General features: G+C 43.3%; 1 long non-coding RNA gene across 1 annotated transcript; it reads right to left on the bottom strand.

The window, feature by feature from the left end:
- Nucleotides 1–14,384: 14,384 nt before the first annotated feature.
- Nucleotides 14,385–21,787, bottom strand: LOC115898605. Its single transcript, XR_004058283.1, has 3 exons — nt 21,709–21,787; nt 20,392–20,471; nt 14,385–14,419 (listed from the first exon to the last, which is right to left on the bottom strand). It is a non-coding gene; the product is annotated as an uncharacterized LOC115898605 (long non-coding RNA).
- Nucleotides 21,788–23,252: the final 1,465 nt, after the last annotated feature.

The following is a 23,252-nucleotide window of genomic DNA, read 5'->3' as shown; positions in this document are numbered from 1 at the left end:
CCTAACTCCAATAATAACAAGAGAAGGAAGATGAGAGAAAAAGTTACTCTTGCCTGGCTGGGCGTGGTGGTTCACGTCTGTAATCCCAGCACTTTGGGAGGCTGAGGCGGGCGGATCATAAGGTCAGGCATTCGAGACCAGCCTGACCAACATGATGAAACCCCGTCTCTACTAAAAATACAAAACTTAGCTGGGCATGGTGATGGGCACCTGTAATCCCAGCTACTCGGGAGGCTAAGGCAGGAGAATCACTTGAACCTAAGAGGCAGAGGTTGTAGGGAGCCGAGATCATGCCACTGCACTCCACCCTGGGTGACACAGTGAGATTCCGTCTCAAAAAAAAAAAAAAAAAAAAATGTGACTCCTGCCTAAAGCCCAACATCCAGGGGTAGACTGATGATGCCTGTACCACATGGGCAAAGGGGAGGAAACTGGAGCTGAAACACTAGGTCCCCTGGAAAAAGGAAACATTTGGGAACTGAGGGGCTGGATGAAGGGCATTTCCTGACATCTGCTAGTGAAACGGGAAAAATTCCCTTGTCCCCCTCACAGGGCATGTGATGGGAGTGTGGCTCGGGCAGGCTGTGGGGCTACAGCTGAAGCCCCAGTGGGTGTGTGTTACAGGGTGCTCTTTCAGTTTAGCCCTCCAGGGTTTCTTGCCTTGGTGTACCGGAAGAATCAGATCACACTTGGGCTTGGAGAATGAGTGCAAGGTTTTATCGAATGGAAGTAGCTCTCAGAAGATGGGAGAGCCAGAAGGGAGATGGAGTGGGAAGGTGTTTTCTTCCTGGAGTCGGGCTGGACTCCCCTCTGACTGACCCGGCCAAACTCCACATCGTTCTGCTGGTTGACGGGCTGCCGACGTGCCGTTGTCTGCTGATGCCTGTCCGTGAGCTCTTCCACCAGTGTGTTCCTCTTGACATCCACGGCTTGTGTCTCTGCCTGCTAGGGTCTCAGAGTTTTTATAGGCACAGGATGGGGGCATGATGGGCCAGGGTGGTCTTGGGAAATGCAACATTTAAGCAAGAAACCAAAAATGCCCGTCCTCACCTAGGTCCGTGGGCACAGGTCCAGGGGTGGGGCCCTAGCTAGGGACCATGCCCTTCCCTTCCCAGCACTTCCCTGCCCGCCTCCCATATCGCTAGCAAGGATTAGTTTTGTTTTTCTCTTCTTTTCTCTCCCCCTCCCCAACCCTAACTGGTTTTTTTTCCAGATAAAGAAGGGGACAAGAAAGGAAATATAGTGACCCCCAGAGGAAAAAAGTCAAGATATCCCTCCTCCCCTTAGCTCCCTCCATAGTTCTCAAAATCATCTGCAAAGCATGTCAAAACTCGCTAGCACCCCCGCCCCCACCATCCCCAGGGCTTCTGATCCTGTGGGGCTGGGGTGGAGCCCAATAATTTGCATTTCTAACAAGTCCCTAGGTGCTGCTGCTGCTGCTGCTCTAAGCCAAGCTTTAAAGAACAGCTACCTTAAAAGGGAGCTGGTGAAAACCACACCAAAGGCCCCCAGCACCAGAGCGCGAGGCTGGGAGTTCTTGCAGTTGGGTGAGTGAACCAGCACCAAGTGAAGTAAAGGAGAATTTGGCTGGATTTCAGCTTTCCTATAGCATCGCAAAGTAAATGTTTTAAACTGGTGAATTGGATTTCTTTTCAGTTGAAGATGATAAACATTTCTTGAGCATCTGCTAAGTGTCAGTCCCTGTTCTAAGTTCTCTGTCTAACTAATCTAACCTTAATTCTTTCTTTTATTTTTATTTTTATTTTTTTGAGACAGAGTTTCACTCTTATTGCCCAGGCTGGAGTGCACTGGTACAATCTGGGCTCACTGCAACTTCCACCTCCCAGGTTCAAGCGATTCTCCTGCCTCAGCCTCCCAAGTAGCTGGGATTACAGGTGTGCACCACCATGCCTGGCTAATTTTGTATTTTTAGTAGAGGCAAGGTTTCACCATGTTGGCCAGGCTGGTCTCGAACTCCTGACCTCAAGTGATCCACCCGCCTCAGCCTCCCAAAGTGCTGGGACTACAGGCGTGAGCCACCGAGTCTGGCTTAATCTAATCTTAATTCTTACAGCAACAACTTTGTAAGGAAGTATTATTACCAGTTTTACAGAAGAAGAAATAGTTTAATTAACTAATTGAGCTATTAATTGAACTAATTTACTACATTTACTAACAACAAACTACTACAACAAATCTTCCTATTACTAGCCATGTGATAAGAATCCTTACAGAAGATAAGTAGAGAACATTGGGTTACCCAGTATAGGGAACTTTAATTTTTTTAACTTTAATTTTAAACATTAAAGTTTAATATTTCCCCTGGAGGTTTGATAGTTTGAGTCTGTGAAATAAACTGCTAATAGATTAACAAGGGAAAAGGCATACAAATTTTATTAATGTGCATATGGGCACAGGAGTCACACAAAATATAAAAACTCAGCCAGGTGTGATGGCTCATGCCTGTAATCCCAGTGCTTTGGGAGGCCGAAGTGGGAGCATTGCTTGAGCCCAGGAGTTAAACCAGACTGGGCGATATAGCAAGATCCCCATCTCTACAAAACAGTTTAAAATTAGCTGGGTGTGGTGGCATGCACTTGTAGTCCCAGCTACTCTGGATGCTGAGGTGGGAGGATCGCTTGAGGCCAGGAGTCTGAGGCTTCATTGAGCTGTGATCTCACCACCGCATTCCAGTCTGGGCGACACAGCAAGACCCTGTCTCAAAACAAACAACAAAAAAACCCTCAAAGAAATGGCCAAATGGTTGGCACTTTTATACCATCTTGAGGTTACAGAAAGAACAGGGCCTTGGAAGGTGAGAAAACATGTTATACTGGCAAGACAGATTATAGGAGGGAGAGTAGAGGATAGGCTCGGCTAACAAAGGCGGTCTTTTTTTTTCCAGCATCCATTAACCAAAGCTCAGAGCAAAGGCAGTCTCGATATGCAGATAAAACCTCAGAGGTAGCAACCCTCCGGAGGAATAGATGGGTGTCAGGCTCAGTTAATCTTTCCCGGACCCAAACAAGGGGAGGCTTCAGAGAAAGCCTGTTTGCATCTGTTGTTTACTTCACTTTATTTCCTCTACAGATGTAAATCTCCCTAACAAAAGACAGCTTTGCAGAGCTACTTGTGTTCGCAGGTCTTCTGAACAGTCATCTCAAAGTACATCAAAGAAGTATATTTTGGGGTGAAATATTTTTGTTTCCTTCACTAGCATAGTGAGCTATTTCCAGTGTGTTCTGTGGGGGCTGGGTTCAAGTAAACTGAAGTTTTCTACAACAGAACCAAGACCAGGATCACTAATGTGGCACCGGATGTCTTGCAGTTTGCATAACAAAGAGTCACAACCAGAGAAAGGTCAGTCTTCTAGGACATTGCAGAGAAGCTCTTGGGTACAGAGGCCAATGGCACCACCACCCAAGAATTGAATGCCTTCTCTGATTTCTTTCTATTTGGTGCAAATTTCATGAGGACACAAGGAAAAGAGGGTCTTTCCTTAGTAGCATGTTGGTTGCTGAAAAAGATACACAATCCGAAGAATTCCATCCATCAGTGGCCTTTAGCTAAATCAATCCCAATAAAATACCATGTGGCCTGTGCTGTGACAAACATGTGCATAAATTACAACTTTACCATGATCCTAAGGAGAAAAAGCAAAACGCAACCATTCAAACTGTGGTCTTCATTTTCCTAGTTATTCGTTGGCATGAATCAACTTAGAACTCAATCCTTAACAGATTAAAAGGTTACATTTGTTTCCCAACCAGCTAGTTTCTACATGCTCTATCAGAGCTGTTGTGTTTTGGTTTGGTTTGGTTTGGTTTCGTTATTGCTTTGATTTAAGTCATGCAATAGCCATGCTCAGCCTAAGAGAAGGATGTGAGGGAATGCAAACCTTTCCAGTCTGGGAAAGCACTGCCATAAAGAACATGAGAGGGGGGAAAAAAAGAAAGAAATCAAAGCTCAGCATTTGCCCAAGCAAAGGAAACACAGCAGGTTGAAAGTGCTCCTTAGTGTGTGCATATGGGCAATGTTTTGTAACTCTGATGAAGACACGGTTGTTTTGCATTTTTCAACCACAACAACCTGCTTTGACTTCATAGGGTTTTGTGAATCATTAGCGAAGCTGATGTTTCTCAGAGCCTGGCATATTTCCTCCCAACTCCAGCCAGCATCTGCTTCTCAGGCTCAGGCTGGATTCTAGGCATCTGCACACAGGATGCAGTGCCGGCACCTGGGAACAGTGTTGGGGGCTGCTTTCCTCCAGCTTCACTGCCTCTCTTCCAAGAAGTAATGCTGCCTCCAGTTCTTATTCACTGTGGTGTTCCTCTGTTTCTCAAAAGAAACTCTCTAACTAGATTAGGTGGAACCAACTATCAGCCATTTCACATGGTTCAACCTAATAAAATGAAACAATCTGACTCCAGTTATATAAAGGATGGGCTTTTGAGAGGAGACAGTTGGAAATAGGGGGGCAGATATTTACATAAGAGAACTTTAGGGGATTTGGGGTTGGGAAGAAAGGCTTCACATCACTAATTACACTAACCTAGAGCAATTTTGTCTTAAAGACGGAGGAAGTTTCCTGATTCAGCCATTTCACAGTTGCAGTTGCCCCTGTCCAAAAAGTAACTGCGACACCAAGAATAAAATTCCTTTTAGTTTTTCTTTCTGTGGGTGGAGTGAGCAGCAGCAACCAACTGCTAGAAAAATTTTTGAGCTGTCACATGCATTTTGGTCTCTGGCTTCTAGGAAGACATGCAGTGAAGGCCCTGATGCTGTGTGCCCTCTGAGCCTGGAAATCAGTCTATAAAATGGTCACAGCCCCAAGGAAAGAGTTACATCTTCCTGAAGGCTCTTCCACATCATCCCTTGATAGTAGAACAAGTGTGGGGTTAAGGAGAATAGATAAAGGCAGCATAATGTCAGGGCTTTGACACCCAATCCACAGTGATTAGACTGGTGTGAGTGTTCGCCCCTGCACTCCTCCACGTGTCTAGTTTAGGCCTGCCTGGCTGAGACTCAATTCTTCTAGCTAACACTTTTTTCAAAAAGCTAGAAATTATACAAGAAAACGCTCCAGGATAGTTCCAGGCTTCTAGCTTTAACATTTAAAAAGAAAGAAAGAAAAAAACTGCAGTCTCAAAAATACATTGCTGCTCCGCCACCGAGAAGTAAGTTTAAATAGCAAAAGATTCCACCCCGAGGATGCACATACCCCTTGCAAGAAGCTAGTTTGTGACCCCAGCAGCACACTTTCAGGAAGTTGCTCTAGCAGTTCTGGGAGCGGGAAGAAGGGGAGAGGCTCAAGTCCCAACTCTATTACCACCCAAAGCCTCTGGATAAAATGACCGAGCCACGTACTGACATGTGAGAAATGGTGCTGCTTCATAGCATTAGAGCCACAAAATCATTGTGTCCTCAATATCAGAGCAGGCCCAGCAAACCCCATAGTCTCCCCTGCATCCCCAGGCTTTTTTATATTGGAGACTTGAGTTAACTTGGCTGCCTTTTCTGAGGTTGACTTTTTTCAAATTATGATTATTATTAAGAGACAGGGTCTCACTCTGTTGCCCAGGCTGGAGGCAGTGGCGTAATTATAGCTCACTGCAGCCTCCGTTCAAGTGAGTTCAAGTGATCCTCCCACCTCAGCCACCTGAGTAGCTAGGACTACAAGCAGGCGTCACCACGTCTGGCTAATTTTTTAATTTTTGTAGAGACAGGGTCTCCACTTGTTGCACAGGATGGTCTCAAACTCTTGGCTCAAGCAAATCTTCCCACTTTGGCCTCTCAAAGGACTGGAAGTACAGGCCTGAGCCACTGTGCCCAGACTTTTCAAATTATTATTCTCTTAGCAAACATAGTTTAGCAAATGTTTATTGAGAGGTTACTTACACTCTCTGAGCCTCGGTTCCCTCATCTGCAAAATGGAGATAATAATAATACACACCTCATAGGAGTGTTATAAAGATTAAGTGAGTTAATGAATATAAAGTGTTTAAAATAATTCCTGGGCAACAATTAGCACTTAATTTTAGATATTATTATTACATTTTAGTTATTACTATTATAAATACAGTAGTCCTCCTTAATCCACAGTTTTGCTTTCCATGGTTTTAGCTACCCACAGTCAACATGGTCTGAAAATATTAAATGGAAAATTCCAGAAATAAACAAGTCAGAAGTTTTAAGTTGGGTCCTATTCTGAGTAGTGTGATGAAATCGCATGCTGTTCCACTGGATCCCACCTAGGATGTGAATCATCCCTTTGTCCAGCGGATCCACGCTGTCTATTCTACAGCCTGATAATCACTTAGTAGCCATCTTAGTTATCAGACTGTTGTATCACTGTACTTGTGTTCAAGGAACACCTATTTTACTTAATAATGGCCCCAAAGCACAAGAGGAGTGATGCTGGCAATTCAAATATGCGAAAGAGAAGCCACAGAGTGCTTCCTTTAAGTGAAAAAGAAAGAAAAAGACAGAATTACTGGGTTTGTAACAGATATTGACATGTTATATATGACAGTAGAAGCCACAAAAGTTAGCCAACTCTACAATTGGAGGGAGCAGTCCACAGAAGACCACTCTCACTTCTGACATCAACTGCAAGTTTGAGAGTTTGCTAAAACCACCCCAAGGTTTGAAATTCACTAGAACACTCACTAAAGCTGTTCTACTTATGGTTACTGTTTATTACAGGGGAAAGGATACAGATCAAAATCAGCCATGGGAAGAAGCAAATGGGACAGAATCCAGGAAAAGTTCCAAATGCAGAGCTTCTGTGGTCTTCTCCCTGTAGAGTCATGGACTGTGTTACTTTTCCTTCACTAATGTATGACAACACACACAAAGTATTACCAACCAGGGAAGCTCACCTGAGCCTTGGTGCCCAGAGTCCATCTTGGGACTCCATCACATAGGCACCATTGACTGCCCACATAGCTAATCTCAGTTTCCAGTACCTCAGGAGGTCTAGCTGATACTGCATGACCCAAAGCCCCCACCCTAAATCACATTGTTAGACTTTCTGGAATGGCCAGCCCCACCCTAAACAAAAAATAACCTCTCAAGCATGACATGCCAAGGGCTTAGAGATTGCCTCCTAGAAGTCAAGGGCAAAGGCCAGACATCTCTTTGGGTAAGGTTAAATTCTTTGCTACACAATAATACAAAGGAAGAGGAAAGGAGTTCCCTTGTAGAAAAATTATTATGTTTACTGGAATTTAGTGTAAACCTGAAGTGCATTCTAATAAATTAAGATATGTATTCTAATCCCTAGACTAACCACTAATTTTTTTAAAAAACCCCAATGTAGCTTAAAAACCAATAGAGGAATTAAGATGGTTCATTAGAAAATATCCACTTACTACTAAAGAAGGCAGGAGAGAAAGAACAGAGGAATAAAAAACACATGAGATTTCCTGCTTCATGAATGGGCTCTTTTGAACAGGAAGATATGTACTCTTTCTTCCAACACTGGGCCTTTTTGAGTATGCACGAACTTTTTTTTTTTTTTTTTTTTTGAGTTGGGGTTTCACTCTTGTTGCCCAGGCTGGAGTGCAAGGGCATGATTTCAGCTCACTGCAACCTCCACCTCCCAGGTTCAAGTGATTCTCCTGCTTCAGCCTCCCGAGTAGCTGGGATTACAGGCATGCGCCACCACACCCGGCTAATTTTGTATTTTTAGTAGAGACAGGGTTTCTCTATGTTGGTCAGGTTCGTCTCGAGCTCCCAACCTCAGGTGATCTGCCCACCTCGGCCTCCCAAAGTACTGGGATTACAGGAGTGAGCCACTGCGCCTGGCTGCATGAACATTCTTGAGCACATGACAGGTTTATATTCCTTTGAAGTCTTTTGCCTGCTCTGATTGCCTTCTAACACCACTTACCCCAGTAATGTGTAGAGGCCCATAGACCTTCCAGGTCCCCTGCCAGTCCAATCCTTGGCCTAAGCCTTCGTAATTGGAAGATAAATTACATGCTCAGTTCTTAGCCAGTGGATCTCAGCATATTCTGTAGAAGTGCCCCCACGAGTTATTAATTGAAGCCCAAGCAAAGAAAATAATACATTAAAAAATTGTCTGCTCTGTAGGCTGGCTACCATGGTAACCACCAATTTCTTCCAGATCTGGGCAATTTTAAATGCAAAGTGGGTTGAAAAAATCCATTTGTATTTACAGGACTCAAAAGCTTCATGAAGGGTCACATGTGGTAGGTGCTACAGATTAACCGCACAGCTAACACTGATGTCTCCATTTGTGAAATGCCCTGCTCAGTTGACTCCATCGTTCTTGGTATATCAGGCAGCCCTTGGTTCTCCCTCTTTCTGTAAACAATGGAGGCTGTTTCTCCACAAAAGCCTTTGTTCAGATTCCGGGGCTCTGCACCATTGTATTATATTGGTTATTTTTTTTTTTTTTTTTTTTTTTTTTTTTGAGACAGAGTCTGGCTCTGTCACCCAGGCTGGAGTGCAGTGGCCGGGTCTCAGCTCACTGCAAGCTCTGCCTCCCGGGTTCCCGCCATTCTCTTGCCTCAGCCTCCCGAGTAGCTGGGACTACAGGCGCCCGCCACCTTGCCCGGCTAGTTTTTTTTTCTATTTTTTTAGTAGAGACGGGGTTTCACCGTGTTAGCCAGGATGGTTTCGATCTCCTGACCTCGTGATCCACCCGTCTCGGCCTCCCAAAGTGCTGGGATTACAGGCTTGAGCCACCGTGCCCGGCCTTATATTGGTTATAAATGCACCAAAACTTCAGTGGATATAGCTGTCATAAAATATTCTTAAGACTCAGAGTAATAAATCATGGATATGTAGAAGCAGAAGAAGTGCCTGTATAGTGTCTTCAAATAATCAAGGCCAAAATCACATGTTTGCTTAAATACCACACACTTGATGGTTGTATATCATAGGTACCAAGTTGTACTTAATTATTGGAATGGGGCCAGGCACGGTGGCTCAAGCCTGTAATCCCAGCACTTTGGGAGGCCGAGACGGGCGGATCACGAGGTCAGGAGATCGAGACCATCCTGGCTAACACAGTGAAACCCCGTCTCTACTTAAAAAATACAAAAAACTAGCCGGGCGAGGTGGCGGGCGCCTGTAGTCCCAGCTACTTGGGAGGCTGAGGCAGGAGAATGGCGTGAACCCGGGAGACGGAGCTTGCAGTGAGCTGAGATCCGGCCACAGCACTCCAGCCCGGGCGACAGAGCGAGACTCCGTCTCAAAAAAAAAAAAAAAAAAAAAATTATTGGAATGGTACAAGGATTCTGGAGTCAGACTACCTAGTTCAGTCTACAGCTCTTCTGCAGCTGCTGATGTGACCTTGGACAAGCTTCTTGGCTTTTTAACTTTTTTTTTCTTGGAAACAAGGTCTTGCTCTGTCACCCAGGCTGGAGTGCAGTGGCCCAGTCACAGCTCACTGCAGCCTCAAATTCCCAGTCTCAAGTTATCCTATCAACTCAGCCTCCTGAATAGCTTGGGACTACAGGCATATGGAATCATACTCGGCTAATTTTTTAAACTTTTTTTGTAGAAACAGGATCTCACTATGTTGGCCAGGTTGGCCTCAGACTCCTGGGCTCTAGCCATCCTCCCGCCTCAGCCTCCCAAACTACTGGGATTACAGGCCTAAGCCACTGCACCTGGTCCTTTTTCAGCTTTAGTCTCCTCATCTGCGCTTACTTCATAGGGTTGTGAGGATTAAGCAGGGTTAAGTGCACAGCACCTGGCATATAGAGTAAGAAGCAATTACAACGTATCTTGGTAAATAAAGATAAAGCCAGAGGGCTGTGAGAGCAAAGAGGAGTCTCAGACACGTCTGAAAGGTTTCCTACAAGGCTTGCTGGAATCTTCATGGTGGGGGGAAAAGAGAAACCTGGGGTTTCACCGTGTTAGCCAGGACGGTCACTGCACTCCAGCCTGGGTGACAGAGCGAGACTCCGTCTCAAAAAAAAAAAAAAAAAAAAAAAAAAAAAAGAGAAACCTGGAACCAGAAAGGACCAATAAAAGAAACGTAGAGAGATACCTAGGAAAAGCATTATGGAAGCAGTTTCTCACTAGACGGTGAGCATCAGGAAGGTGGTGAGCATGAGGAAGGCAGTGAGCATGAGGGGGGCGGTGAGCATGAGGAAGGTGGTGAGCATCAGGAAGGTGGTAAGCAGGCGTGATTTATGTCTGTATCTCCTGAGCCCATCTGAGTATCTAAGTATAATGAAATTAAATAGAACTCTATTGAACTAAAAGGATCTGGAAGCCTGCCAGAACTGGAATCAATGCAAAGGAAAACAGAACAATTCTCTTCCTGATCACCAGACTGAGGCTGGGAACAGTTAGTCACAATCACAGGTATTGTTAGGGTCCTGTATGAGGTGAGTCATAAGTAATTTGTTAATAATAACAAAGCGTGGAAGTGTCTGAATGATGTGCTCCTTCACAGATTCGAGCAGATTCAAGTTTATCACTATAGCAATGATGTAGCCCAATATGCTTTGTTGAGTGGGTTTGCTCGGGAGCCTGTGTTGCACACATTTGCATACTGATTGCAATGTAGATCAAGGCAAACAGGAAAAAATAAAAACAAATGAGAGTCAACTGACTCAGACTAGAGAAGTATTGGACCTCTTCTGATTTTCACTGTGAGCGAGAAGTCAGTTCGCTGGCTCCATCTTTCCTCCCACAGTAGGAACAGATAGAGAGAGGAGGGCAATGCTGCCTTTATCTATAGGAAGCAGCAGAGAAATAATTTTTAAATGATTTATTTTAATAATGTAAAAAGTGAAACCATATAATTTGTATTTTCTTAGCACTTTGTGGATTATAAATATTCTCATATGCCTCATCACTTGGATGATCAATTTGGCTTACGTGAATGACCTACAGTTGAAGGCTGACTTAGCAAGGATGTCATCTCAATGGGATCTGAGAGTTGGAGTCTTTATCCACGGAATACAAACCAGCCTGTTAGGAATTACGTAATCCATACTTTCCCAAAAGCACACCTCATACCCAATGCATCTTTGAAAAAAAAAAAAAAAAAAGGTTGGAAGTGAAGTGGATCAGGATATGCCACCATAAAATATGCTATTTCAGCATAAGGATTATTTTGAGCTGAAAGCAATTGAGAATCAACTGGTGCTGCAAAAGTTCTCTGCCTCCCTTTTGTCTGCATAAAAGTAGGGCATAAATTTATCATGAAAAAGGTGCCCTCCCTTTATCAGGAAGAGAAGCATAACTCTTATCACTGAAGATGGGGAGTTGATGCTGAGATCAGTCTGCATAAACAGATTTTACTAAAATAATCCTTCTCTTCTGTTAGTTCTCCCCATATACTTCCTAGTGACTTTCCCACAATTTATCACCCTGGAAGCTCCAACTCTCTTTGCTTTTTCTAGCCACTTTTTCACAGTTTATTGCCCTTCATAAAAATGATATATAAGCCCTCTTTATAACCACTTCTTTGAGACTTACTTCTTTTCTGTGAACTGTTATGTGCATAAAAATACTAAATAAAAACTGTACCTTTTCTCCCACTAATTTGTCTTTTGTCAGCTTAATTTGCAAGTCCCAGATATTGAACCTAAGAGGATAAAGGAAATGTTTTTTCTTCCACAACAGAAGGAAGGGATGGAGGCAGGAAAGGACTGAGGGAGAGAGGGAGGAAGCAAAGGAGGAAGGGAGCGAGGGAGGGAGAGAGAGGGAAGGAAGGAAAGAAGGAAGGAAGGAAGGAAGGAAGGAAGGAAGGAAGGAAGGAAGGAAGGAAGGAAGGAAGGAAGGAAGGAAGGAAGGAAGGAAGGAAGGAAGGAAGGAAGGAAAATGTTTTTTCTTTCATTTGTCTGACACTCAAGCAACTTCAGGATTGTATCTCTTGGATTCCAGTTTGCCCTCCAGTCTCACAAGGCAGGTAATAGGAGGAAGGCCTAGATGCTGACCATGGAAACCTGAAATACATAGTTGAGGGCATATCACTTTCTCTCCAGAACCAAAGCCTTTACCCTGTTCTCCCACAAAGCCTCCTAGAGTCCACGTCAGCCCCGCATCAGCACTCAGCAGAGATTGACTCTAAATCTCTTGTCACCATGGGTTGTTTGTCACACCTAGATAAGTCCTATGATTTAAACAGTGACCTTTTCAAATGGCTTTGCTACTTAATTACACACACTATACATTTATGAGTAAAAAGAAACATACCTCTGCCTACAATCACTGAGTGAGACAGACAGGGTAGAATTCTGTATTTATTATTTCAGGCTTTTAATGTGATTGTTTGGTATCTGCTAGATTCAATGGACATGTAACTTCACACATGAAGACTTCTTTTACTTCATTTCCACACCCCACAACATGCCAGTTATTTTTCTAGAATACAAATCTTGTTATGTCATTCACCAACTCAAAAGTCTTCAGTGGTTAATTCCCCATTGTCTATAAAGAAAAATTATAATTCTTTAGCTTGACATATAAATCCCTTTCAATATTTGAAGCCTGCCAAATTTGTAGCCACAACTACCAATATTCTACTCTTCCCCACCCCCCACAATAACATATTAACTCCAGTCATACCATATTAGTTCTGATTCCCTGAAAAACACCATGCTTTTAAGGTAGAAGTCTTTATTCCCATTTTAGTGAATATGATTCACTCCAATACCTTCATCCCCTAACAGGACTGTAAACATCTTGAGGCCATTGATCATGCCTTTTGCATTCTTTACAATGCCTTGGCTAGAGCTAAATGCAGAATGACAAATGTTAAATGGTTAAACATGGTTAAACATTGGCCTTCTTTGGTTTTATTAAATTCTTGCTACGAAGTTTTTGGTGCTGTTATTGTTGTTTTTAGGCTATTCCTCTGCCTGAGTGCTATCCTTCTATGAGGACACCCCAAATGGAAGTATACTATGGGTAGTTATTTTAAAAATTAAAAAATCAGCAAAGTAATACCCAGGCAGGCTGAAGCCAAATGTATCACTTCTTGTACATGCTAATGGATGGCATGGGGCACTGTTTGCAAGAGACAGTTACAAAGCTGTAACTCATTTATCCAGTAATGTATTTACAATGACTCCTTTGTAGCAACAGATCAAAGAACAGCATTTATTAACCTATATCTGTATTTGATTGTACAGCAAATTAACACAAACACACACCCAGAGATCAGCTTCAATTTCCTCATGCAACACTGGCTCTCTCTAAAGAGAAATACATTTTCTGACCCAAAACAAAGTTTTGGAAAGAAAAATTTTTGAAAAGCAAGCATTTATAACGGCATTTATAATGCTAGTGGGGTTCAACTTGAAAAATTACCCAATTGGCTCATGAGAAAACATGCTTCTTTAATAAACTGCCATGAGTGGGAGTGGGCCGGAGTTGGGGAGAGAAACAGTGGAAGTAGTGAGAGCATGATGAGTGAAGCAAAGAAGACGTGTGTGTGTGTGTGTGTGTGTGTGTGTGTGTGTGTGTAGACCTGTACACAAAACCTCCATTATTTTTATGCTTTCATTTCTACACAGCCAGATAATGTCAGGTAAAAGTATAACTTATGACTCAGTCAGAACAATGCTTTTGCTTTGATATATCGATGTTGGCTGAGTCAAGTAAGGGTGGAGATGGCAAGAAAAAGATAATAAGTAGCAAATATATGTGTTCAGCGGAAAGACAAAGCTCTCACTTTGAAGAGCTGGGTTCAGAGGTTTCAAAGGGCACACAGGAAATGCTCCAACAGCATAAAGTGGGCCCCAAGCGCCATTCCAGCCAACTTTCAGCCCTCCACATGGCTTTATCTGATCGCATGATTCTCTGTCTCCAGAACCAAAGTACCCACAAAGAAGAATGGCTTTGTGATAAAATCAGATCAGGGCTTCGATCACTTTTATGATCACTAGAGACCTGGAGGTATAGAGATGAGAAGGCAAAAGGCAGACAGTAAGACTATGGTGGGTTCCCCTGAGTTATGGGGAAAGTTATAAATTATTTACTTATGCACACACAGTGCCTGTTTTTATGACGAATATAATAGGCTGAATACCAAAAAGAAAAACTAAATCGAGCTCTGAATCAGGTCTGAAAAACATTACAAATCCACCTCTATCTTTCAGAACTATATACAAGAGAGCATTTTGGTAATGTGATGTGTGTAAACTGAGCCTCAGTTACCCACTTGGGCCAAAACAGGAGAAAAGCAGGCATTTAGGGCTTGCCATTTTCCTCTTTGAGGTTAAAAAAAGTCACCAATATGAAGTCGTTATAAATTAACTCCAGGAGACCAAATTACGAGTTCAACTATTTTCCCAACACAAAACTCTATCCACGGAGCAGAAAGATGAAATTTCATAGAAAGTCTTCAGGGAGGAAAAGCAATGGTCTTTACCTTCTGACACTCTGTGGTTTGTCCTCATCATGTAGGAATTGGGGCCCATGGCTAGGAGAAAAGAGTGTGTATTTTCAGTATAATAGCAAAACAATTAGAGTCAAAGACACTGTGTGGGAGAAGAGTATATGCTAGATTTATATCAGATTTGAGGATCAGGTCCCACTGATTAACATGGAAAGTTTCACAAAAAATTGTTTATGTCAGAGGAGATGGTGCCCAAGATTTCAACCATCTGACTGTATATACATCCATGGGAAATCAGTACAGACATCACAGATTATTCATGGGAGGTAGTTTGTACTCATAATTGGATATTTCTACAAATGCTTTCTTAAGAAAAACCAGGCTGGGCGCGGTGGCTCATGCCTGTAATCCCAGCACTTTGGGAGGCTGAGGCGGGTGGATCACGAGGTCAGGAGATCGAGAGCATCCTGGCTAACAGGGTGAAACCCCATCTCTACTAAAAATACAAAAAATTAGCCGGGCATGGTGGCGGGTGCCTGTAGTCCCAGCTACTCGGGAGGCTGAGACAGGAGAATGGCGTGAACCCAGGAGGCAGAGCTTGCAGTGAGCTGGGATTGTGCCACTGCACTCCAGCCTGGGTGACGGAGCAAGACTCCATCTCAAAATAAAAATGAAAAAAAAAAAGAAAGAAAAACCATAGAAAATGAAGTTGGCCTTAGAATAACTGAACACTCTGATAAGCAATATACCCCCAGAAATGTTCCAGATATGGAGTTTTGCTGCTTTACTCCTATCTCTTTAACAAGTGGTAAAACTCTTCTTCTTTACAACCTACATCTGTATCTGGTACTGCAAAACTCAAAATATTCACTTTATTGAGAGGCCACTGAACATAAAGAAAGAAAAAACATGTAGATAGCAATGCTGTGGTTTATCACATGCCACACCGAACCAATGTGAACTTCCTTTTTTTGATTCATAGAATCAAATTACCATCATAAAATTCAAACAATAAATATGGCTCCTCTAATGATTTCCGTCTTTGCTTGATTTCACTGGGAGACTAGCCTAGTGCCTCCCTCTGATAGCTCAGGAATCCCTGGGCCTCTGTTATTAGCCTTTGGACTTGGATTAGAGAAGTTATTTTCTTTAATTGATTCTGAATTTATAGTTAGTGATATATAGTCACTCTGTCTAAGCAGTTCTGTGAGTGGAGGGCAGGAAAAATAAATTTTCAGAATAATAGGAATGTCTGAATCCAGGAAATTTTCCTGGACTGCTGGGACTCAGTAAGGCAGCAATGTAAAGGTAAAAAGCAGTGGCCCTCAGGGCACCAAACCTTGGATGCATGGCCATGAGGGTCTTACTTGCTATCTCTCAGAAGAAGCAACATGCTAGAGGGGCCTCTAAGAAGAGCTCAAATCTCTGCTCTTCTAGCACAATGTTAAATCATGTGTTTAATAGAAATGGGGATGGGAGTGGGTGAGTGGCTGCAAATCCACTAACTTTTCTTGAGCAGTCAAAGTCAAGCAAAGCACTACTAATGGTGGTGATTGCATCTGGATCCATGTAGGGGAGGAAAAATATCCTTTTCTCTACCTATCCTAGCTTTATGGCCTATAACAAAAAGCAGGTTAATCAGAAAACCATACAGGTTTATTTCACATAAGTTTTATGTGACATGAGAGCCTTCATAAGGAAATAAGGAAATGAAGACCAAAGAAACAAGTAAATTTGAGTGTTTTTATTCTAGGTTTGATGAAGAATGAATAGTCATGGAGCAATATGATAGGACAAAGAATATTATCTCATGGTAATAAACAGGGCAGGGACTTAACAAGGCCTGTTTGTTTGAATTTTTCTCTGTGTTCCTCCATTTTCAGAGATAAGGATGCTTTTTCCTTCCCTGTAGGTCTAAGGAGGGCATCTTTCAGATGACGGTCATATAACCTACTTTAGGGGAAGGTCAGTGTATTAGTTGGTTTTCATGCTGCTGATAAAGACATACCTGGACTGGGCAATTTACAAAAGAAAGAGGTTTAATGGACTTACAGTTCCACGTGACTGGGGAGGCCTCACAATCATGTTGGAAAACAAGGAGGAGCAAGTCACATCTTACGTGGATGGTGGCAGGCAAAGAGAGAGAATGAGAGCCAAGCAAAACGGGCTTCCCCTTATCAAACCATCAGATCTCATGAGACTCATTCACTATCACGAGAACAGTGCAGGAAAGACTCGCCCCCATAATTCAATCACCTCCCACCATGTGTTCCTCCCATGACATGTGGGAATTGTGGGAGTTACAATTCAAGATGAGACTTGGGTGGAGACACAGCCAAACCATATCAGTCAGAGAGTCCTCCCTAGGTTTTATAATCTGCTTCAGGGGAGAAGTATGGGGAAAGTTAAGACCAATCCTCCAGTTTCTGCCATTTTTTTTATTCAATATGACAAGATGCCATCTTTTGGGGTAGTGTGTCCTGAACCCCATCGCCTATCTGGCAACAGATTTCATCTTTCCTTTGCAGAGGATACAGAACAACAGGACACAGAAGCTAACAAGAAACTCCCAGGAACTCAGGGCACAGGGGCAGGTTCATGTCACAATACTCTTTTTCTCCATATTTTCCTCTCCTTCAACCATTTTTTCAGGACCTAAGATGCTAAACTTAGGGTCCTTCTTTCTCAGACCTTTCCAGGAGTTCCTCCTCATCCTTGGCCCCCATCTCCCCTTCTGACTTCTCTGGGCCTGAGTCCTCTACTCAGATAGGGAAAGTTGGCTTCATCTGCCATGGCCTCTGCATCACTAGGCCATGCTAGAAGCCCCCTATATAACCACCCAATTGGTTCTTCTTGCCTGCTTTCCAGATGAAGCTAATTTATCAAGACAGGGTTATTGCCATAGAAAAAGAGTTTAATATACGAAGAGCCAGCTAAATGGGAGACCAGAGTTTTATTATTACTCAAATGAGCCTCTCTGAAAATGTGGAGGCTAGGTTTTTTTGTTTTTTTGCTTTGTTTTGTTTCTTGAGACAAAGTCTTGCTCTGTTGCCCAGGCTGGAGTGCAGTGGAGCGCCTCTGGGTTCAAGCAATTCTCTGCCTCAGCCTCCCAAGTAGCTGGGATTACAGGCACCTGCCATATGCCTGGCCAATTTTTTTTTTTTTATTGTATTTTTAGTAGAGACGGGGGTTTCACCATCTTAGCCAGGCTGGTCTTGAACTCCTGACCTCATGATCCACCCACCTCGGCCTCCCAAAGTGCTGGGATTACAGGCATGAGCCACCGCGCCCAGCCAGGTTTTTTAAAAGACAGTTTGGTGGGCAGGGGGTTAGGAAATCGTCCTGCTGATTGGTTGGGGATGTAATCATAGGAGTGTGGAAAATGGTCCTCATGCACTGAGTCCACTTCTGGGTGGGGGCCACAAGACCAGCTGAGTCAGTGAGTTGGTGTCTCCAGTCTGGATGGGGCCATTGGATCATCAGAAATGCAAAAATCTGAGAAGACATCTCAAAAGGCCAATGTTAGGTTCTGCAATAGTGATGTTATTTACAGGAGTAATTGCGGAAGTTGCAAATCTTGTGGCTTCCAGAATAATGGCTGGTAATCATTTATGCCTACATCTTAGTGGAATTCAGGCCCCAATCATCCTCCCAACCTGGTGGCCTTTCATTAGTTTTACAAAGACAGTTTAGTTTTGGGAAGGGCTATTATCATTTAAACTATAAATTTCTCCCAAAGTTAGCTTGGCCCATGCCTTGATCAAGGGCAGTTTGGAGGTTAAAGGCAAGATAGAGTTGGTTGGATCAGAGCTCTTTCACTGTCACAATTTTCTCACTGTTATAATTTTTGCAAAGGCAATTTCAACTTCAGTTGCTGAAGCTTGCAAATAAAACTGATAAAAGACAGATTAACAGAAAAAAAACAGATTTAAGTATGTGCAAACGCACAGGAGTTCACAAAGAAATGTGACTCAAGGAAGCAGTTACAATTTGGGCTTATATACTATCTTAGGCTAGTCAAAAGCAAAGCGATCTGGGACTTCTGGGGAGGAGATAAATTATAGGAAGGTGAATAGGAAATGTACAGGAAATAAGGGTCGTTTAGTAACGTTTGTTATGTGGATAAGAGACATCCTGGGTGCTAAGCGTTGCCTCCAGAGTAGTTTTCTTGCTGGTACAGGAGACACACCTTTACAAAGGGAAATTTGTAAATTTTCTTTTTTTTTTTTTTTTTTTTTTTTTTTTTTTTGAGACGGAGTCTTGCTCTGTCGCCCGGGCTGGAGTGCAGTGGCCGGATCTCAGCTCATAGCAAGCTCCGCCTCCCGGGTTCACGCCATTCTCCTGCCTCAGCCTCCGGAGTAGCTGGGACTACAGGCGCCCGCCACCTCACCCGGCTAGTTTTTTGTATTTTTTAGTAGAGACGGGGTTTCACCATGTTAGCCAGGATAGTCTCGATCTCCTGACCTCGTGATCCGCCCATCTCGGCCTCCCAAAGTGCTGTGATTACAGGCTTGAGCCACCACGCCCGGCCTGTAAATTTTCAAAGAGAAATTTATGCCCTACTTTTAGACAGAAAAGGGGAAGGCAGAGAGCTAATTGCTTTCAAATCAAAACAATCCTTATGCCAAAGTGGTATATTCTAGGGTGGCAGATTCTGGTCCCCTTCACTATCTCACTGTCTGTCTGGTGGATAAATACGTGTTGAGTGGCAGACTAACAGAAGAGTCTACATGTACCACAACCCAGGTAAGAGCTTTCAGCTCAGTGGCAGCTGTGCCATGTCCATTTAACCAAGCTTGGCAGCAAGTCTTAAGGACTAGCCACAAAAGGAAAGTGCAAAGGGGCACAGCTTCCCTTTGGAGAGTGCCAAGATACCATCAATCTCTGCCCCAGCCCAGGGAAGGCTGGAAAAAGTGCCTCAAGCACTAAGGGGGCGGGGAGCAGGGGCAAAGTGGGTAACGAGTCAGAAAGGAATGTCTGTGAACCCACAGCCGCATACCTGAGTGCCAATGTGAAGAAAACCCAGAGTAAATTCCTTTACACAGACTAGGGTCTCACACACACTTCTGAGGGCAGTTTTTCCGTATAAGAATCTGCCCTGTGTTTTACAGAACAGTGAGTCACTAACTTGCTTTTGGATGGAACGCTGCGGAGTGTGCTGTCATTGTGATATCTTTTTTTCCCTCATGCATTCTCAGCATCACCAGCCTTGCCTTTGTTCATTAGATAAATAATAGAGTATAATTCAAGCAGTGGCCCCACAATCACTACTCCATTGAAAAATGGAGGCGGGGAGGGGGAATGGCGGTTCATAAAGACCTGGGCTAGTGAATTTGGTGTTTTTGTTTGTTGGTCTTTAAATGAGCCTAAAACAAGATTTTCCAAATTTGAAAATAAACGCATTACAGAGTAGATTTCTTATGCAACAATATAAAAATAAGAAATTAAATCTGAGAGCGAGAATTAATTCTTCAACATGCTTTTGTTTTGAAGTTCAGCCTCTTCAGTTAGATGCAGGTATAGGGGAAGAGCTCCATCTAAAGAGCCCAAATTCCTATTTGTTACTTCAGATATCAGGTCAGATTAGTACTTTTAGAAAGCTTAACAGACCCCTTTGATGCAACAGGAAAGAAAAACAAGCTCTCTAAGCAGGAAAATTCAGGACATCCTTCTTCTTAGTTTTACATGATGCGGTGAGTCACTTAGAGACTCTCAGGAAAATAAGCTCCAGGATGGCCATCAAGATTAGGGAACATCCCAGCACTCTGGGAGGCCGAGGCGGGTGGATCACGAGATCAGGAGATGGAGACCATCCTGGCTAACACGGCGAAACCCCGTCTCTACTAAAAATACAAAAAATTAGCCAGGTGTGGTGGCAGGCGCCTGTAATCCCAGCTACTCGGGAGGCTGAGGCAGGAGAATGGCGTGAACCCGGGATGCGGAGCTTGCAGTGAGCTGAGATCAGGCCACTGCACTCCAGCCTGGGCTACAGAGCAAGACTCCGTCTCAAAAAACAATAAAAAATAAAAAATAAAAATAAAGATTAGGGAACATACTGGCCCAAATAGCTGCAGAGCAAGTGGCTTCTCTGTTCCCAGTTCTCATCCTCCTAGTGTTTTCTCTTTAGGGCCAAGCGCTGTAAGAAAGAACAAGATGACAAGGTCAAGACAGCCTCTTTGTAATCCTCAAATCACCAAGAAACAAACCAACCACGATTGTATGCATTTTGATGTGACAGGGAATTAAAGTAAGGTAGAATATTGTGGAGGTTTGGGAGGCAACTTTGACCAAAGATTCTCAAGTTCATCTCATTCTCTTGGGTTAAAAAAGTATGTGTATGTTCGGGTAGGGGGTAAGAGGTAGGGGAATGGAGGGGACACTTCGCTTAAGAAAGTATTTAGGGCCAGGCGCGGTGACTGACGCCTGTAATCCCAATGCTTTGTGAGGTGGGCGGATCACCTGAAGTCAGAAGTTCGAGACCAGCCTGACCAACATGGAAAAACCCTGTCTCTACTAAAAATACAAAAATTAGCCGGGCACAGTGGCACATGCCTGTAACCCCAGCTACTTGGGAGGCCAAGGCAAGAGAATTACTGGAACCCAGGAGGCAGAGGTTGCAGTGAGCCGAGATCGCGCCACTGAACTCCAGCCTTGGTGACAGAGCGAAACACCGTCTCAAAATAAATAAATCATAATAAAAAAAATTCAGAAAGCAAAATTTCTTGCCCTTGTAAATTGACACTTCAATAGAAAACTATTGCCTACAGTACATGCTTTCAGGTGTTATCTGATTCTGATTCTACTGGAGCTATTCGCCACTCTGTAAGTTGTAGGTCACTGATAGATATGCAAATCCTGTCCTATCTGGTTCAATTGACTTCCTTCCCCCTGTGTGTGTATGCGGGGGGCGGAGGCGGGGGGGGGGCGGCGGGGGGCAATAAACAGTTTGCCTCCATTTGCAATTCATCTCTAAATTCCTTTACTCCATATAAATTGGGGCTGTTTCTTTTTTAAACCAGTTATAACATCTGCCTGGTTCCCTCAGTTATGTAAGTAAAAGTCTTTAACACATGTTCATTTTTATATCTGTATAACGGTCACGATTTTACCTCTTTCTGGAAATTACCTTTTTACACCCTCGTGAGATTTCTTTCTTAGGTAGCAGCAGCAGGAGACCTGGTGGAGGACCTTCAGTCTAGAGAAGACCGGTACCAGGCCATCCGGTCTATAGGTAAAGAGCAGATGCCTCCCACAGAGCTGTGCTCCACAGAGGAAACAAAGGGACTTTTCGAAAGGGACGTGTCCCTTCTCCCACCTGCCTCCCTTCCAACCTCCCAAGTTAACACCACCATCTAAAACAAGAATTTGGTCACCTTTCGGAAGGCATCTTTCCCATTTTAGAAAGGGTTACTTCTGGATCCTCTCTCAACTTGCTGGTTTCCCACGCTCTCGACTTGCAGTTTCACCCAGTGGGCAGGGCTGAGTTTCTGTTAGCCTGGCTGCAACCTCCTGCGCCCTGCCAACACACAATAATCAGTGGCATTCCTGGAATTCCTGACATAGCAGAGAAGCCAGGCTTGGCCCTGCAAATGCCCTTGAACTGCAGTTCTGACCCCAGTGGGGCATTTTATCTTTTATTCACAGCCAGAGGTTAGGACCTATTTATGTAAATCCTCTGCCAAGGGTCGATTCATCTTGACCCCCTGGTTTTCATTTCTCTAATTGTCCCAGGTATTTTTTAGACCCCTTGGAAACTCTTCATTCAGTGAAAAACTTTGGGGTCAGTAAGAATTCAGTAACAAAGGAAAGGGGTTGGGGGCCTGGAAGAGTTGAGGAGCCTTCCTTTGAAGTGTTCTAAAGAAGCTTTCAGAGGCCACCCAGTTTACAAAGTAAAAACAGCAATGACCTCATGCACCCCGTTTTATTCACGGAAAATAAGCTTTCTTGAAATGGTGTCTTCACCTAAGAAGTTTCTTAGAGCATGCATTGTTCAATTTTGTTTCCTAAAGCACACATTGTCCAATCTCAGTGGTGGTGAGGGGTTGGGGAAGGAGCTGTCAGAATTGCGGGCCTTTGGGCAGGTGGTGGCTCCTCACACAATTGTTCCCACTTAATGGGTCCAGGATCCCTCCCAAATTTGCATTTTAAAAGGGGGCACTGCCTCCCCAATAGTGAGAAAATACTTGATTCCTAAGAATTGACCCAGGTGACAGAAATTTCAGGCCACATGGAAAGCCAGCAGGGGAGATACTTGGAGGTCAGCAGGGTTTTGGAGGCCTTCAAATAATTCTTGATTGAGGGCCTTGTGCTCTAACCTCCAACTCACAGTAATAAAGGGAAGGAATTGCTTGGAAAGCAGCCCAACTGTTTTACAACCCTAACAGCAAATTTTTCTTTTTCACTAACTGAATTTTCACGTACGTTTTAAGCGAGTTGGATTGTTTTAATGCTCTATTTTCAATAGAAAGATGGGGGGAAATCTTCTCTTAAAAAACTATTTTTCTTCATTTTCTGTCACCTTTTTATTATGTAAAACTTCAAACATACAGAAAAGTTGAAAGAACAGCACAATGAAAACCCATATATCCACCACTGAAATTCGACAAATGTTAACCTTCTGGTATATTTGCTTTATCTATATACACAGTTATATATACAGATTTGCTTCATGAATATATACTTTTTTTTTTTTTTTTGCTGATCTATTTAAAAGTAAATACTTCAGCTTGCATCATTCTAATATAAGTTAATTCTCTTATATAACTATCGCACAATGATTACCTCTAAGAAAATCAACAGTAATTGCTTAATACCACCTAACTCTCAGAATACCCAGGCCACATTCAAATCTCCTCAACTTGTACTATATCCTAGAGCAGTTTCTGAATTAAACCAAAATCCAATCACAACTCATACA

Source organism: Rhinopithecus roxellana, chromosome 7, assembly GCF_007565055.1.
Source record: "Rhinopithecus roxellana isolate Shanxi Qingling chromosome 7, ASM756505v1, whole genome shotgun sequence".
Lineage (NCBI taxonomy): Eukaryota > Metazoa > Chordata > Mammalia > Primates > Cercopithecidae > Rhinopithecus > Rhinopithecus roxellana.
This window is presented reverse-complemented; position numbering and strand designations above follow the sequence as displayed.